General features: G+C 37.5%; 1 pseudogene; it reads right to left on the bottom strand.

The window, feature by feature from the left end:
• Nucleotides 1-9,586: 9,586 nt before the first annotated feature.
• LOC136503349 (uncharacterized) lies at nucleotides 9,587-12,240 on the bottom strand (annotated as a pseudogene).
• Between the last annotated feature and the right edge of the window lie 5,320 nt (nucleotides 12,241-17,560).

The raw sequence follows: 17,560 nt of genomic DNA, 5'->3' as shown, positions 1-17,560 counted from the left end.
GAAATCATTTAGGGTTTTAAAATTTGGTTCGAACTTGTTAAATTTCAAATTTTAAATTTTAAAATGTGTAAAACATGGTCACATCCAAGTTTGATCAAACTTAAATGCTGAAGCATGATTTTAGAAATTTTTAGGAAAAAAACCATCACATTTGGAAGTTAGTATGAGAAAGAACAACTAGTTACAAAGTTTACCCACAGATTAAAAAGAGAAATCACACTGTTCTAAAATGATCCTTACATGATCATAGTGAATAGTGTGATTTCTTTTTTTAATATGTGTGTCAACTTTGTAACTAGTTTTTCTTCCTCATACTCACTCTAAATCTGATGATTTTTTTCCTAAAATTTTCTAAAATCATTCTCTATCAATTTATTTTGTTGGTTTTGTTAATATATACATATGAAAAGTTTGAGCAATTTAAATTTTGAATTTTAAAAAAATGCAACTTCAGATAAGATTTTGGTACCCCAAATGATTTCAGCTAAAAAATGATAAATACCAAAGTCGAATAACTCATCAAGATCTATAACTTTTGTATTGGTCATTTCATCATATGACAAAGCGGTAATGACATTGTTAACAAATGTGACACATCTCTCATAAGGTTTTATAAACTATATGAGACATGTGTAAGATTAGTGAACAATGTGTGCTAGGAATTTATCAAATGAAGAAATGACCAAAATAAAAGTTGTAGATATTCATGAGTTGAACAACTTTGGTACTCATCACTTTTTATGTTGAAATCAATTTGGGTCTCAAATGTTGGTTCGAACTTGTCGTTTTTTCAAAATTTCAAATTTGAAAGGTTCAAATTTTGTCAAAACACAAGATGACTAAAATAAAAGTTGTAGATATTAATGAGTTGAACAACTTTGGTATTCATCACTTTTTATGTTGAAATCATTTTGGGTCTCAAATTTTGGTACGAACTTGTCATTTTTTAAAATTTCAAATTTGAAAGGTTCAAATTTTGTCAAATGACAAGATGACCAAAATAAAAGTTGTAGATCTTAATGAGTTGAACAACTTTTGTATTCATCACTTTTATATCTGAAATCATTTAGGGTTTTAAAATTTGGTTCGAACTTATCAAATTTCAAATTTGAAATTTTAAAATGTGTAAAACATTATCACATCCAAGTTTGATCAAACTTAAATGCTGAAGCATGATTTTAGAAAATTTTAGGAAAAAACCATCACATTTGGAAGTTAATATGAGGGAGAACAACTAGTTATAAAGATTACCCACAGATTAAAAAGAGAAATCACACTGTTCTAAAATGATCATTTTATGATCATAGTGAATTATGTGATTTTTTTAATGTGTCGGTGAACTTTGTAATTAGTTTTTCTTCCTCATACAAATTCCAAATTTGATGATTTTTTTCCTAAAATTTTCTAAAATCATTCTCTATCAATTTATTTTGTTATTTTTATCAATATATACATATGAAAAGTTTGGGCAATTTAAAATTTGAATTTAAAAAAATTCAACTTCAGACAAGATTTTGGTACCCCAAATGATTTCAGCTAAAAAAGTGATAAATATCAAAGTTGAATAACTCATCAAGATCTACAACTTTTGTATTGGTCATTTCTTCATGTGACAAAGTGGTAATGACATTGTTAACAAATGTGACACATCTCTCATAAGGTTTTATAAACTATATGAGACATGTGTAACATTAGTGAACAATGTATGTTAAGAATTTATCAAATGAAGAAATGACCAAAATAAAAGTTGTAGATATTCATGAGTTGAACAACTTTGGTATTCATCACTTTTTTTGTTGAAATCAATTTGGGTCTCAAATGTTGGTTCGAACTTGTCTTTTTCAAAATTTCAAATTTGAAAGGTTCAAATTTTATCAAATGACAAGATGTCTAAAATAAAAGTTGTAGATATTAATGAGTTGAACAACTTTGGTATTCATCACTTTTTATGTTGAAATCATTTTGGGTCTCAAATTTTGGTTCGAACTTGTTATTTTTTAAAATTTCAAATTTAAAAGGTTCAAATTTTATCAAATGACAAGATGACCAAAATAAAAGTTGTAGATCTTGATGAGTTGAACAACTTTTTGTATTTATCACTTTTACTTCTGAAATCATTTAGGGTTTTAAAATTTGGTTCAAACTTGTCAAATTTCAAATTTTAAATTTTAAAATGTGTAAAACATTGTCACATCCAAGTTTGATCAAACTTAAATGCTGATATTGTCACATCCAAGTGATAAATACCAAAGTTGAATAACTCATCAAGATCTATAACTTTTGTATTGATCATTTCTTCATATGACAAAGTGGTAATGATATTGTTCACAAATGTAACACATCTCTCATAAGGTTTTATAAACTATATGAGATATGTGTAAGATTAGTGAACAATGTGTGCTAAGAATTTGTCAAATGAAGAAATGACCGAAATAAAGTTGTAGATATTCATGAGTTGAACAACTTTGGTACTCATCACTTTTTATGTTGAAATCAATTTGGGTCTCAAATGTTGGTTCGAACTTGTCGTTTTTCAAAATTTCAAATTTGAAAGGTTCAAATTTTATCAAACAACAAGATGACTAAAATAAAAGTTGTAGATATTAATGAGTTGAACAACTTTGGTCTTCATCACTTTTTATGTTGAAATCATTTTGGGTCTCAAATTTTGGTATGAATTTGTCATTTTTTAAAATTTCGAATTTAAAAGGTTCAAATTTTGTCAAATGACAAGATGACCAAAATAAAAGTTGTAGATCTTGATGAGTTGAACAACTTTTGTATTCATCACTTTTATATCTAAAATCATTGAGGGTTTTAAAATTTAGTTCGAACTTGTTAAATTTCAAATTTTAAATTTTAAAATGTGTAAAACATTATCACATCCAAGTTTGATCAAACTTAAATGCTGAAGCATGATTTTAGAATTTTTTAAGAAAAAAACTATCACATTTGGAAGTTAGTATGAGGGAGAACAATTAGTTACAAAGTTTACCTACAGATGAAAAAAAGAAATCACACTGTTCTAAAATGATCCTTACATGATCATAGTAAATAGTGTGATTTTTTTTTAATCTGTGGGTCAACTTTGTAACTAGTTTTTCTTTCTCATACCAGTGTTTTCCTAAACGCTAAATGGTAAATAGTTGGTCACCTACCGTTTAGCCATTATTCGGGCAAAACGTTTCATTAAACGGGCTAAACGGCCAATTAAACGGGGTAAACGGGTGATTAAACGGAAACGGCGCACCACCGTGTTGCGTTTACATGGTGTTTAAACGGGCTAACGACCGTTTAGGCAAACAGTGTCTTATACTAACTCCAAATCTAATGATTTTTTTCCTAAAATTTTTTAAAATCATTCTCTATCAATTTATTTTGTTGGTTTTGTTAATATATACATATGAAAAGTTTAAGCAATTTAAATTTTGAATTTAAAAAAAATGCAACTTCAGATAAGATTTTGGTACCCCAAATGATTTCAGCTGAAAAGGTGATAAATACAAAAGTTGAATAACTCATCAAGATCTACAACTTTTGTATTGGTTATTTCTTAATATGATAAAGTGGTAATGATATTGTTAACAAATGTGACACATCTCTCATAAAGTTTTATAAACTATATGAGACACGTGTAAGATTAGTGAACAATGTGTGTTAAGAATTTGTTAAATGAAGAAATGATCAAAATAAAAGTTGTAGATATTCATGAGTTGAACAACTTTGGTATTCATCACTTTTTATGTTGAAATCAATTTGGGTCTCAAATGTTAGTTCAAACTTGTCGTTTTTCAAAATTTTAAATTTGAAAGGTTTAAATTTTGTCAAATGACAAGATGTCTAAAATAAAAGCTGTAGATATTAATGAGTTGAACAACTTTGGTATTCATCACTTTTTATGTTGAAATCATTTTGGGTCTCAAATTTTGGTTCGAACTTGTCATTTTTTAAAATTTCAAATTTGAAAGGTTCAAATTTTGTCAAATGACAAGATGACCAAAATAAAAGTTGTAGATCTTAATGAGTTGAACAACTTTTGTATTCATCACTTTTACATCTAAAATCATTTAGGGTTTTAAAATTTGATTCGAACTTGTCAAATTTCAAATTTTAAAATGTGTAAAACATTGTCACACCTAAGTTTGATCAAACTTAAATGCTGAAGCATAATTTTAGAAATTTTTAGGAAAAAAACCATCATATTTGGAAGTTAATATGAGGGAGAACAACTAGTTACAAAGTTTACCCGCAGATTAAAAAGAGAAATCACACTGTTCTAAAATGATCCTTTTATGATCATATTGAATTGTGTGATTTCTTTTTTTAATCTGTGGGTCAACTTTGTAACTAGTTTTTCTTCCTCATACAAACTCTAAATCTGATGATTTTTTTTCTAAAATTTTCTAAAATCATTCTCTATCAATTTATTTTGTTATTTTTATCAATATATACATATGAAAAGTTTGAGCAATTTAAAATTTGAATTTAAAAAAAAATCAACTTCAGACAAGATTTTGGTACCCCAAATGATTTCAGCTAAAAAAGTAATAAATATCAAAGTTGAGTAACTCATCAAGATCTACAACTTTTGTATTGGTCATTTCTTCATGTGACAAAGTGGTAATGACATTGTTAACAAATGTGACACATCTCTCATAAGGTTTTATATACTATATGAGACATGTGTAACATTAGTGAACAATGTATGTTAAGAATTTATCAAATGAAGAAATGACCAAAATAAAAGTTGTAGATATTCATGAGTTGAACAACTTTGGTATTCATCACTTTTTTGTTGAAATCAATTTGGGTCTCAAATGTTGGTTCGAACTTGTCGTTTTTCAAAATTTCAAATTTGAAATGTTCAAATTTTATCAAATAACAAGATGTCTAAAATAAAAGTTGTAGATATTAATGAGTTGAACAACTTTGGTATTCATCACTTTTTATGTTGAAATCATTTTGGGTCTCAAATTTTGGTTCGAACTTGTTATTTTTTAAAATTTCAAATTTGAAAGGTTCAAATTTTATCAAATGACAAGATGACCAAAATAAAAGTTGTAGATCTTGATGAGTTGAACAACTTTTGTATTCATCACTTTTACATCTGAAATCATTTAGGGTTTTAAAATTTGGTTCGAACTTGTCAAATTTCAAATTTTAAATTTTAAAATGTGTAAAACATTGTCACATCCAAGTTTGATCAAACTTAAATGCTGAAGCATGATTTTAGAAATTTTTAGAAAAAAAACCATCACATTTGGAAGTTAGTATGAGGGAGAATAACTAGTTATAAAGATTACCCACAGATTAAAAAGAGAAATCACACTGTTCTAAAATGATCCTTTTATGATCATAGTGAATTATGTGATTTCTTTTTTTAATCTGTGGGTCAATTTTGTAACTAGTTTTTCTTCCTCATACAAACTCTAAATCTGATGATTTTTTTGCTAAAATTTTCTAAAATCATTCTCTATCAATTTATTTTGTTGGTTTTGTCAATATATACATATGAAAAGTTTGAGCAATTTAAATTTTGAATTTAAAAAAAATGCAACTTCAGATAAGATTTTGGTACCTCAAATGATTTCAGCTGAAAAAGTGATAAATACCAAAGTTGAATAACTCATCAAGATCTACAACTTTTGTATTGGTCATTTCTTCATATGACAAAGTGGTAATGACATTGTTAACAAATGTGACTCATCTCTTATAAAGTTTTATAAAGTATATGAGACACGTGTAAGATTAGTGAACAATGTGTGCTAAGAATTTGTCAAATAAAGAAATGACCAAAATAAAAGTTGTAGAATTTATCAAATGAAGAAATAAAAGTTGTAGAAATGACCAAAATAAAATATATGAGACATGTGTAAGATTAGTGAACAAGTTTATGTCACAAAAAATGTCCCAAAGCTTGTCCAATTCTGTTATGTGGCAATCTTTGTGCACGATAATATGACATGACAACAACATAGCACAATTGGGAATTTTTCTTATGTGCTTAATATTTTTGTGTTGGTTACGTGAAATATCAATTTTTCTTTAGACTAACATGGAACCTGTGAGTTTTACTTTTTTTTTATCATATATATGCACACAAGATAATTTAAGATGCAAAAATATCACTAATATGCCTTAGAAAAGTTTGTGGAGGGGAGTGTTGTCATAACCATAACTATATACGTATATAATTGCATCCTTGTATCATATAAGGCGTAGAAGAGAAAAAACAAAAGAATGAAAAAAAGAATAGAGGAAAAGAAGGGAAAGAAGAAAAAAGGAAAAAAGAAAAGAAAAGAAAAGAAAAGAAAAGAAAACACAACCCACGCACACCTTATTCTAGTCGGCCAAGACCCCAAACCCCCGACCCAACCTTATCCTCTCCACCACTCGCCTCCCCAGTCCCCACCCCGTCTCCTCCCATGCATCCCATCCCTCAGTCTCTGGCGCCCCCCCTGCCTTCACCAGGTTGACGACGCGACGACGTGGTGATGCCCCAACCCCTTAGGTCACCGCTCCCAGCGCTTGGGCGGGCTGCGCGCTGGTAGCTGCGTGCCTGCTGCACCACCGCACGTGCCCTTGGTTGGGCGGCCGCAGGGCGTGCCGTGCCCTTGACCTCGCTGGGCCGGATTCGTAGCAACCCAGCAGCCCTAGCTGCACCACCCCTCCTGGCCAGGCGGGCACGGGCAGCCGCGCCGCGCAGGGCGAGCTCAGAGGCCGCGTGCGCCCAGATTTGGCCGTGACCGTGGGCCCGAGCCCGTGCTTCCCCCTCGTTGCGGTGTTCCCCGCCTGCTTCTCTCCCAACTCGGACATCCATTACTGCGGTGAGCCCCTACTCCTGTTGGATTTGTGCATGGATGGATTATGGACATGTGTTTGGGGATCTAGGGTTACGGTTGCCGCTGTACGGATCTAGTATTATTTGTGCTACAGCTCACCTATATGGCCGTATTACAGTTAATTAGTGAGCAGATTATTTGCTAGTATGTGCTCTCAAGACTATTTTTATTTGGTTCAGCGGCAATCTAGTTCCTGTTACTCTGAGTCCTAATTGATCATTAAATACTCTGAGCATCCATTTTTATTTGCTAGTTTGTGCATATCTGGCTCCATCCTTTACAACTTGTACTTAAATCAGATATTGTAACTCAGACATGAAATATGTTGCTCTGTTTGCAATAAGGTCAGCTCTTGTTGCCAATGACAAAATACAACTTTTTGTGATCTTATTCTAGTGTTTTAGTCCTGATGTAAAAAATGCCACTTGTAGCATACTCAAAATGTTGTAGTACTGTGTTTGAACTGCGGGAGTCAGACCTGATAAATTATCAGAAGAATTTTGTCGGGCCTCATTTTTCTGGGACTGAACATGAAGTCCAATTAAGCTGGTTAGGCTGATACAGTGAAGCTGTAGTCATTCATACTTGGGTAATATTTTTAGATACTTGAGTTACCTCTCAGGGAAAATGTTTCTATCGCAATGTTTCTAAGATTGTGTGATTCTGTTCTCTTTGGCAGCGCTGAGGCATTTTCAAGAGGCTTGTCGTCATTACCAACTTGAAGTCGACAACACAAACCCTGAGATAGGCATGGTCCCTATCCATGCACTAACCTGTTAGCTTACTGAATGCTGCTGCTTCTCAGTTTCTGACATTGATATGCTGTTGCAAGCTTAAAATCTACTACTGATTATTTTTTTTTGTGTGGGATGAAATTAATGCACTAACCCATGTCTGAATTTCAGCTGCTTTCTCCAATTGTTGGCACCTTGCACTTGCACGATCCAAAAGGCAAGAAGAGTTGTGTAATCTTCCATGTTTTTAGTTGCTGTAGTTGACGATCAGATTGTGTCATTTTTGGATGCTGTAGGATTAAAATTCTGCTTTGGCGCGTTCTATCCTGCTTTTCATGTGGATATATTTGGCCTCTTTTTGCCAAACATTTTAGTGTGTTCCTCTTTGTAATATCTTTTTGTTACCCGTACTTTTTATGCATTTTTCTAGTATCTGAAGAACTGCAGGGCTGAAAAGTTTAGTCAGTTGAAACTTGCTTATTTATCTAGTGCCACCAAAATATCTAATTTGTCTTTGTTTGTTAATACAACTCTCTTATCTTATGGTAGGGTCTAGTGCATGTTGATGAATTATTATGTTAGTATTTATTAATAGAACAATTATTAGTCAATACTGCTAAACATTTCAAGAGGCTTGTCTTTTTGTTTTCCTTTTCTGATTCTGATTTTTTTTCTGGTTTTACTTTATGTTAGGCACCATGTATGAGGAGCCACAAGCTGGGGGACAAGATCGTGACACTTTAGTAGCTAGTCTCGCCATATGGCAAGGTAAGGACCAGCAGCTATTTGCTTTGGGTGCTGATTATTATCTGTCATTACAGGAAGTACATTCCATCGCTGAAAACTAAAATCCGGCGTAGTATACTTTTCTGAAAGCATGTGTAGTAGTACTGTATGCTTTGGTTCATATCTCAATAGCCCAAGTATAGATATTTTGACCAGACATGCACTAGTGTAAACAAAAGTGATTCCTAGTGATTCCTTCTATTACAGAATGCCACAAAACTTTAGATTTCAAACTCTTATTATCTGTTCTGAACATGAATCATTTTCAGGGGGCAAACAATCTATATCTTTTCATTTGTCAGTATATTTTAATTTATAGCTACATGTGTATATATGTTTTCACTACTAGGAACTTCTATGTTTGCTAATTATTGTTCTTTATCCAATAATTAAATACTATACGTAATTCTCATGTCTCACTATTCTATGGCCCAACAGCAGACATCAAACATGTTGATTTGTAGGAAAGTTTGTATCCAAAATATTTGACAATGTTAAGTACAAATCCTCAAGGTGAGGGCTTTCATATGTAATGAATCTATCTCTGTTGAAATTGGTTTTCCCTGTAGCTGTCCTTGCATGATTGTTCTTAACAATTATTTGTCTCCATGGAGATTTCTTAGCAGTAGCAATATCTGCATGTGTAGTTGTGACTGCATCAAATGTACTGAATTTTCAGTATTGGCTAGAGTAAATGTTTGAACTTTATTATTCTAGTTGTATTTACTTGCTGTGATTTTGTGAAATCAGTGTCAAAATGTTTAGTGTGAATTGGTGTACTTCCTAGAAATGCTTAAATATATGTCAGAGTTGAGAAAAGATTGTTGTTACTTGATTTGAATTATATATATATATATATATTTGAATTTGAATTATTTATTTTTTTGCTGGAAAATCCACTGTAGGGGCGGTTCTTGATTGAACCGCCCTTACAAATACACACAACAGGGGCGGCTAGTGATACAGCCGCCCTTACAGAAGTCCACTACAGGGCGGCTGATATTACTAGCCACCCCTACAGAGGGCACTGTAGGAGCGGCTGAAAACACCAGCCGCCCCTACAGAGGGAACTGTAGGGGCGGCTGAAAACAACAGCCGCCCCTACAGAGGGTACTGCAGTGGCGGTCAGGAAACCGCCCCTACAGAGGCACCCTCTGTAGGAACACTCTGGGAAGGGTGACTGGCGCAGCCGCCTCTACAGAGGCTCTAAAGCCACCCCTATAGTTAAATTCTGTAGTAGTGCGATGAGCTTGAAACTTGTGGGACTCCAGCTTGAATGGTGGTTGCGACGCCTAGCTTCAACGAGACACTTGAATCCCACGTTCTTCTCTTGGTCACACCGTACTTCAGGGTTAGCTTAGCCACACTGGTCGTAGCAGTTCTGTCAATAACAGTCCCTGGAGAGTAGCTGTCCGGACTGGACGCTGCCTGTGATGTGCCTCTACCTTATTTGGTTGCAACCCTGAACTTCGATCCTGTTGTCTGGCCTGGTGGTAATTAGCGTTGGTTGCCTGGCTCCGGCACATGTTTCTAGACGCATGGCCACAGGCAACCGTATTTGTCTGGCACTAATGGAGGTGATTAGCACCATTCGGTCTTTCTTTTTCTTTCTTTTTTTCTTTTCAAAATAACAGACAACGTTGTGACAACATAAATCAATTATCTGATTCAAATATGTACAATTCTCTATGAATAGTTATAGCAATATACAAGACTAATACGCAATGTCTTAATTAGTGTTTCCAGGCATATGTCTCCAACCAAACACATATCCTTTAAAGTTGTCTCGCCAAGCAAAAACCATCGAATTTCCAGACAACTCTCAGGCACCGCTTTTTACCGGCCAAGTTGTCCAGGTCTCTAACCAACCAAGCCCTAAATCCTCCGAGAAAGGACTGTTTCTTCAATCCGTAGGTGTGCCCACTTATTAATGCTTGGAACAGAGGCGTTGAGACAACTCACTTTGCGTTCAGTAGTCAACCTTGTGCAGTAGTAGTTGTTGCCGAGGTTCTGAAGCGCAAAAATGTCACCAAACTTGACTACCCGGAACACGGTGTCAGGGTTGCTGCTGATGGTGTCATCAGATTCCGCCCAGATCCAGTTTGGGCTACGCCTCCAGAACTTGCCGAAATGGTCAGACTTTATGCGGATGGTACCATTGGTGTTGGTATGAATGGTATGCGTTATGGTTGGATCACCCATATCATTCAATGAGAATTGCAAAGAGTTGTAGCCCTGAATGATCCGTGCACTGAGGTACAAGCCATTGTCACCCTTGAAACAAACATGCTTAGGCAACTCCCACTACAAAAAGCATTTCTAGGGGCAGCTGGTAAGCCTTTGTAGGAGCGGTTTGGTCAGCCGCCCCTATCGAATCGTCTCTACAAATCATGCATTTGTAGGGGTGGTTCTAAGGCCGCCCCTATAAATCGATTTGTAGGAGCGGCTCGTATTACCAGCCGCCCCTACAAATCGATTTATAGGGACGGCTCGTATTACCAGCCGACCCTACAAATCGATTTGTAGGGGCGGCTGTAGTACCAGCCGCCCCTACAAATACCTGTTTATAGGGGCGGTTCAATCTAGAACCGCCCCTATAGTATGTTTTTCTGCAAAAAAAAAATTAAATTTACAATTCAAAATCGCGTTGCCGAACGTCCCGCGACCAACGTTCCGAACCGCGTTCGCGTTGCCGAACGCCCCGCGACCAGCGTTTGTGTTGCCGAACGCCCCGCGACCAACGTTTCAAACCCGAACCGCGTTCGCGTTGCCGAACGCCCCGCGACCAACGTTCCAAACCGCGTTCGCGTTGCCGAACGCCCCGCGACCACGACTACAAGCACAAGAGTATTATATAAACTACAATTACAAGTCCAATTCACAAGAATATATACAATCCATCATTAAATATATAAATTCCATACACATTGTTATCAACGTCCTAGAACTAGCCTTTCAGTCTCACAAAAGTGTTGGTACTGAGGATTTGTACCTAACTCAGACTCTCGGTCATGGTAGGCGCCTCTGACGTGTACAATGTGGTCCAATATGAAGTTGCAAAGGTCGCCGATGAGCTATAAGAGTTGGTCATCCTTATATGGGTCTCTTTTCATTCCTTTCTCTTCTCTCCACTACAAGAGAACAAGTTTCGGTTTAGTATTTCATACCATGTATGAAGTTTTTATACTATGGGTGAAGGTTCAAACTTACCCTTAAGGGGTGTCTCCTGTAGGCACCGGTGTTACTCATCATAGAACATATATAGTATCCACAATGTACACTCCCAGGCTTCTGCTTGGGGCACTGTGTGTTTTGCATATGAAAATGTTAAGTAATGCTTTTGACAGCCATGTAACGGAGTACTAAAAAAGTAAGTTACACTTACCGCACATAGTATTTTTATAGCCAGTTTTTCCTTCCTTGTTAGATCATGTCTTCCATGATGATTAGTGACATAGAACCTAAATGTTCTGTTCGAATTATTTTAGCAAATACAACCTGTTAGTATCCAAAAGTGAACGTTACAAGTATGTATACAAACATATAAGCTAATGAGGATTGTCGATATGTATACGTCTTGAAAATCGATATGAAGTCTTTGTATGTCACCATGTCCCTATCTAATGAATCAAAGACCCATGTCATGCTCCTCCCGACATCGATGCCTATACAAATCCAGTGGTTGTTGCATGGATTTAATCATAGAACTAGATAAGCTCTTTTGCATCGAATAAAATAGATCGAACAAAGCTTTAAGTATAGAGTTGAACTTACTCGAAGTTGTATGGTAGCCATATAGTAGAGTGTTGTTGGAGATTTTTGAAAGCCAGGGCAATATATGCCGCAACCTTAAGGGACTCTTCCCTTAGTTTCGCCATACGGATACGCTCTTTCTCCCGAAGAGTCTTTGCAGCAGCTAGCTCTTTGGCATCCAGTGTCCACCGTTTAGGGTAATTAAAATTTGTTTGGGCTATAGCTTGAGGGTCTAGATACCCGGCTTTCACACTTGGCATTTGTTTGACAATGTGCACTTACATTCTACAAATTACAGCGTGGGTTAGTTACAACTAAATTCAAAGATTACATTCATATCATATCGGGAGGACAAGGACTTACATGCACCACGTGCGAATTAGATGCATCTCTATTTCTCCCAGGTGAAAGCATGTGTGCATGTCATCGAAGTCAAAGACAATTTTCCCGGCTAGGCTTCAAAATGTGCCGGTGGGGAAGCATGCTTATATAAGATCTATGCTCGTTGGGAGAACACGCAAGTACCAATTATGGAACCTTCTCATTCTAAGTGGTAGGCGCTGGATGTCCTGGTTTGGTAGAAAGGGCTTGCCTCTTTTATATGTTTTCGGGCAATCCTTTGACCATTCGCTGGCATCAACATTTGGATACTGCTTTGTAATTTGGTGGAGTTTGCTAGTGATGGCCTCCTCAAAACCCCGTGATGGGACTTTTTTAACTTGGTTCTCAGACTTGAACTGGTCATGGGAATACCACTTGGACACCAACAAGACGTCTTTGATCGGAACATAAACTGGCCTTATGTTGATTGGAATCTTTTTTCAAAGTTCCCATTCAGGTACGTCCTCATCTTCTTGTGCATCACCTTCTTCAAGAGGCACTCGTTCATGTATCGGCTGTGCTTGTTGAGAAGACTATGGCATCTCATCATGCACTTGCTCGATACGAGCTGGAGAAAGTTATGGCATCTCATCAGGCACATGCTCGCTAGGAGGCGGGCAAGAATGTGGCATCTTAGGAATGTGGTGGTCATGAGACGGTGAAAATATCTCCCCGACCTCAACAACTCGCTCCAAATTTGGGAGAGGGGGAGGCGGCGAAGAAGCAGTCAATATAATGTCCCGTTTGTGCGAGAGGATGAACTACCCCATAATGTCTCCGAGTAACACCAGCCCCTCGGGAGTTGCGTAGTCTATCCTCCACTGCATGAACTCGGGCTTCACTGTATGCACCTCGACCCTAGTGTAGTCCGGTGGTATCTTATTATTGTGGTGTAAGCCACCAGGAGGATGTGCCACACCCGTTGCCACCTCCATCATAGTGTTCTGCCGGCCGCTGAGAAACACCAAGGTGCAACTAGTTTGTTCCCGTATGCGATCGACGGGGGTTGTGGCTGTAGTGGAACATTGGCTGCTAGGAACTTTCGAAGGGCTGCCAACTAATGTCACTTCTATCGGTGGCGTCACTAATATCCGTGGCTCCATAGACAGTCCTTGCTCCTCTAGCGCCTTCGCAACTAGAGCCTTCACTTGGAGCTCAAGACTAGTCTCCTGGTCTCTGCTATGTTTCTTGTACATGTGCCTGTCCTCTTGGAATTCTTGCTTCTAGGTTATCCATTTCTCGAGCCCCTTGGTGCGGCCTGTGTGCTCCTTGTTTCCCAAGCCAAGGCTAAGCTCGTCTCTCTCTCTAGAAGGATTGAATGAACCCTTCTCCTTGTCTTCAGCATATTTCAGTATCCTTGATACTGCCTCTTGGGTCTCCGGCTTATCAAACTTAAGATTACTGCCGGATGATTCTGTACTCCTCGTATATATCCAATTCCTTGAGCATACCTTCAAATTCGTCACATTGATATTCCCAGCAGCTGCGGCCTCTTCGTCCATCTTCCTAAACTGCTCTTCCTTGGCATAGTAGCCACCAGGGCCTAGATGATGGTGGTGTTTGTTCCTCTTCGCTAGCTTGGTGTTACGGGCACTGAGCTCCAATGCCTCTAGTGAATTCTTCTGAGCCACGAGCTCCTCCCATTGACTAGGAGTTATTTTGCCGAACTCGTTGAAGGGAGTTAACCCCTTTTGGATATACTTCATGTTGAGCTCCGACCTCCAACGTCGGAATGACACTCCCATCATCCTGAAAGCATTTTTTACTAGTTCGTGCTTACCCTCCAGAAATCTAAAATTGAGCTTCAGCTGCCTATCCCATAGTTCATTTTTTTGTTCTCTAGTACCTCTTTCTAGTTAGGGATTGCTGGGTTCAATTTATCTCTTACTAGGGCCTCGATCGCATTATGGAATCATCCTCTTAATTCCTTCGGCTCAAGGATCTCCCCTGCTGGCCCGACCTCTATTATCACATAGCATGCCTTATCTGGATATAGATTTTCTTTTCTATCCCCTCGTTTCCTCTTAGGCTTAGTATTCATGGTTGTGTCTTGAGGTTGTGGAGCAGAGGCATCGTGATCCGTTTCTGTGGCTGTTGCCTCTGCTCTCCTTTCCTCTACTCCATCTTGTCCAGTGAGATGTCGCGGACATCGACATCGTCTTTTCCGAGTTTTAGGAGGGACCTGTATATACGATAGGTCAAAGTGTTAGCAGAGGTAACACAGCCAAAGCTTTAGCAAAATTTACAAGCTAAGGCTTTTCCCTACCTCCTCGTTCGGATTAAAATCCTTGTCCAAATCTTTCTCCATTGGTCTCCTTCTGGCTTCACGTGTGAAAGGATCCTCGGGACTTACATATCCCTCTTCTGAGTCCTCATCATCATCATCCTCTTCTTCTTCGCCTTCAGCAGCCTCTCCTGCTATTCCTTCTACTCCCCCTTCCTCCTCGTCACATAGCTCCTGAGTAAGCATCAGTTCTAGATCCTTTTCTACCTCATTATCGAACTGCTCCTGAGTAAGCTGGTCCTCTAATGCTTGCTCCTCATAGGATGGCTGCTCATCATGCTTGGGGCATCAGGCTGCACTGTCTGGTGTCCATGACATTATTTCGTGCTTTGTTCTAATAGATGCAAGAAAGTGTGCTTTAGGTATACAAGAAGGTATAAGAAATCAAAAAAGTCTATAAACGAGAAGTAGCAGTAGTAGAGGCCTCAGAAACATGTCAATCATCATCTGATCTTGAACTTGGAGCATCAAGGCATCATAACAGAGAAGAGAGGAGAATGTAATGTAGGGGTGGCTGCTAATGATGCCAAGTTCCTCATAAGTTCTTGATCATCAACTCATATTCCATATAATGTATGGACTTAAGTAATTTCATCATCGGAAAACAAAGGAGAGGAGAGGAGAGGGGAGATTTGGCAAAAAAGCAATAGCTGCTTAGCAAACATAGAGGGGAAAAGGTGTAAAAAAGCAGCTGCTGCTTCCCAAATATAGAGGATAGGAAAAATAGCCAAAAAACAGTTGACTGCTGCCATATGGTTGGAAGACCCCTGTAGATCAAAATCTGGTAACTTAGATATGGTAAATAATGGATTAGAGTAGAGGAGGAGTAATAGTAGATAGAGTAATAGTAGAGGAGTAGAGTAGAGGAGGAGTAGAGAAGTGTAGCAGCCAGTAGTTAAGAGTAGCAGCCAGTACCTAGGGAAGAGAGTAGAGTAGCAGGCAGCTAGTAGTAGTAGGAGTAGCTAGCAATAGTAAGTAGAGTAGTAGTAGTTCAGTAGAGTAGAGTAGTAGTAGTAGTAGTTCAGTATAGTAGTAGTAGTAGTATATACAAACAGTTGTATCTAAAATAATCAGCTATAAGCACCAGTTCATTAAGAATTACAAGATAAAAACAGTGTCATCCTGGGAAAACATAGGTATTTGGAAAAAATGAAGTGGAGTAAGTAATGAAAATAACAGGATTAGAGAGCAGTTAACACGTAAAATGGAACTTATATGTTTTAACCTAAGTTTATATTAACAAAATATTTACATATGCTATACTTCTTGCTGGATAAACTAAATTGCCTCAAAACATTGATCACTTGCCTGTTTCTTTGACATCCTAAGATCCATTTCATCAAACTACTAAAAATTTGACCATCAATATGATTAAAATCATGTACATAAACTGGTTATTTTTTGATAAAGGAATGTGGCTACAACTTGGACACTCAACCATGGAAAGTAAAGAAAATGATAAAAAATAAAAAGAACAGAGCAGATTTGCTGCCATGGCAAGGTACATCTTAACTACAAAATTGTATCTCATAAGTTAAATCCGAGTGTACAACATTAACAAGAAGAACACAAGATGACAAGAAATAAGGCTAAGCCCACAAGGTTAAGCTACCTATGAACACATCTAGCCTACCAAGCAGCAGAAATTTCTAGCACAGCAATAACCCCTTGGAACCTTAACCCTTTTACCAGAACAGAAAGAGTGCAGGTTAAATCATGATGTACAGCATAAAGAGTTAACAACTGGCACAAAATGGAGGAAATGCTCAATAGATGTATGGCAACCTCAAGAACAAGCCAGCCTACAGAAACGTGGCAAGTATACTGCACAAAAGGAGCACAACCTGACAGGAAGTTTAGAAATTCATATCTGGAGTTCTAGCTAACCAAAAATATTGTTCTTTAACAATTTGGAAATCTTATGAAAAACACTACAACTACTTAGTTATCAACAGGAATTATATCCGATTTGGAAAGAAGTGAAATAGACACGATACTTGAACCATAAATTTTCTAGCTAATATGCATTCACCACTCTAGCTACATACTTAAATTAAGTAGCACATGCTCTCTATTCCACAAAGCTTGAGTTTCATAAGCCCCATACTAGATGGCATCTTACTCTCCACAAATGTTGCTAAATTATCTAGATTAATCAAGCAACTGCTTTCAATCTGAAAGTAGCTAGATTAATCAGGCAACTGTCCATTTGGTAAAAGGTGTAAAAACCTGGTTGACATCGATAGGTAACATAAGCAACTTTTATATGGCAAGCGCTGCCATTTCAATTTACTCATCCAAAAGAATTCTAGAGCTCACAAATCCAAATTTGAAACATCTCAGGCAAGCAGAACTGCAGAAGAGCATCTCTGTATTCTCTTATTGCATCTACTACTTCAGAATGACATCTAGCAAGCAAAATTACTAAGAACAGATCATGCAAGATCAAACAGCTTCATGGTTTTCACGAATCATTTTCACCATAGCCTTGAGTGAAGTAGCATCAAACAAGAGCTAATAGCTAGATGACCGAGAAGTTCTACTAGATTAACACACAAGCTATTGAGCAGACTCGCAAGGCAAAGCTAGCAAGAATCAGCAGGCGAAGGCAGGGGTGGAGATCACCTGCGCGGCTTGTGGCAGGCGGGGTTGAGCTCACCCGTGTAGCGCGCGGGGCCTTGGGGCGGCGCGGGAGGCTGAGCGCCAGAGCCTGTGTCGTTGGTGCGTGGGGGCAGGGGGCCGAGCATGGGGCGCCGGGAGCCTACGCGTGGAAGTGAGGG

This window comes from Miscanthus floridulus, chromosome 14, assembly GCF_019320115.1.
Source record: "Miscanthus floridulus cultivar M001 chromosome 14, ASM1932011v1, whole genome shotgun sequence".
In the NCBI taxonomy this organism is placed as follows: domain Eukaryota; kingdom Viridiplantae; phylum Streptophyta; class Magnoliopsida; order Poales; family Poaceae; genus Miscanthus; species Miscanthus floridulus.
The sequence above is the reverse complement of the archived record's forward strand: the minus strand, read 5'-3'. Positions and strand labels throughout refer to the sequence as shown.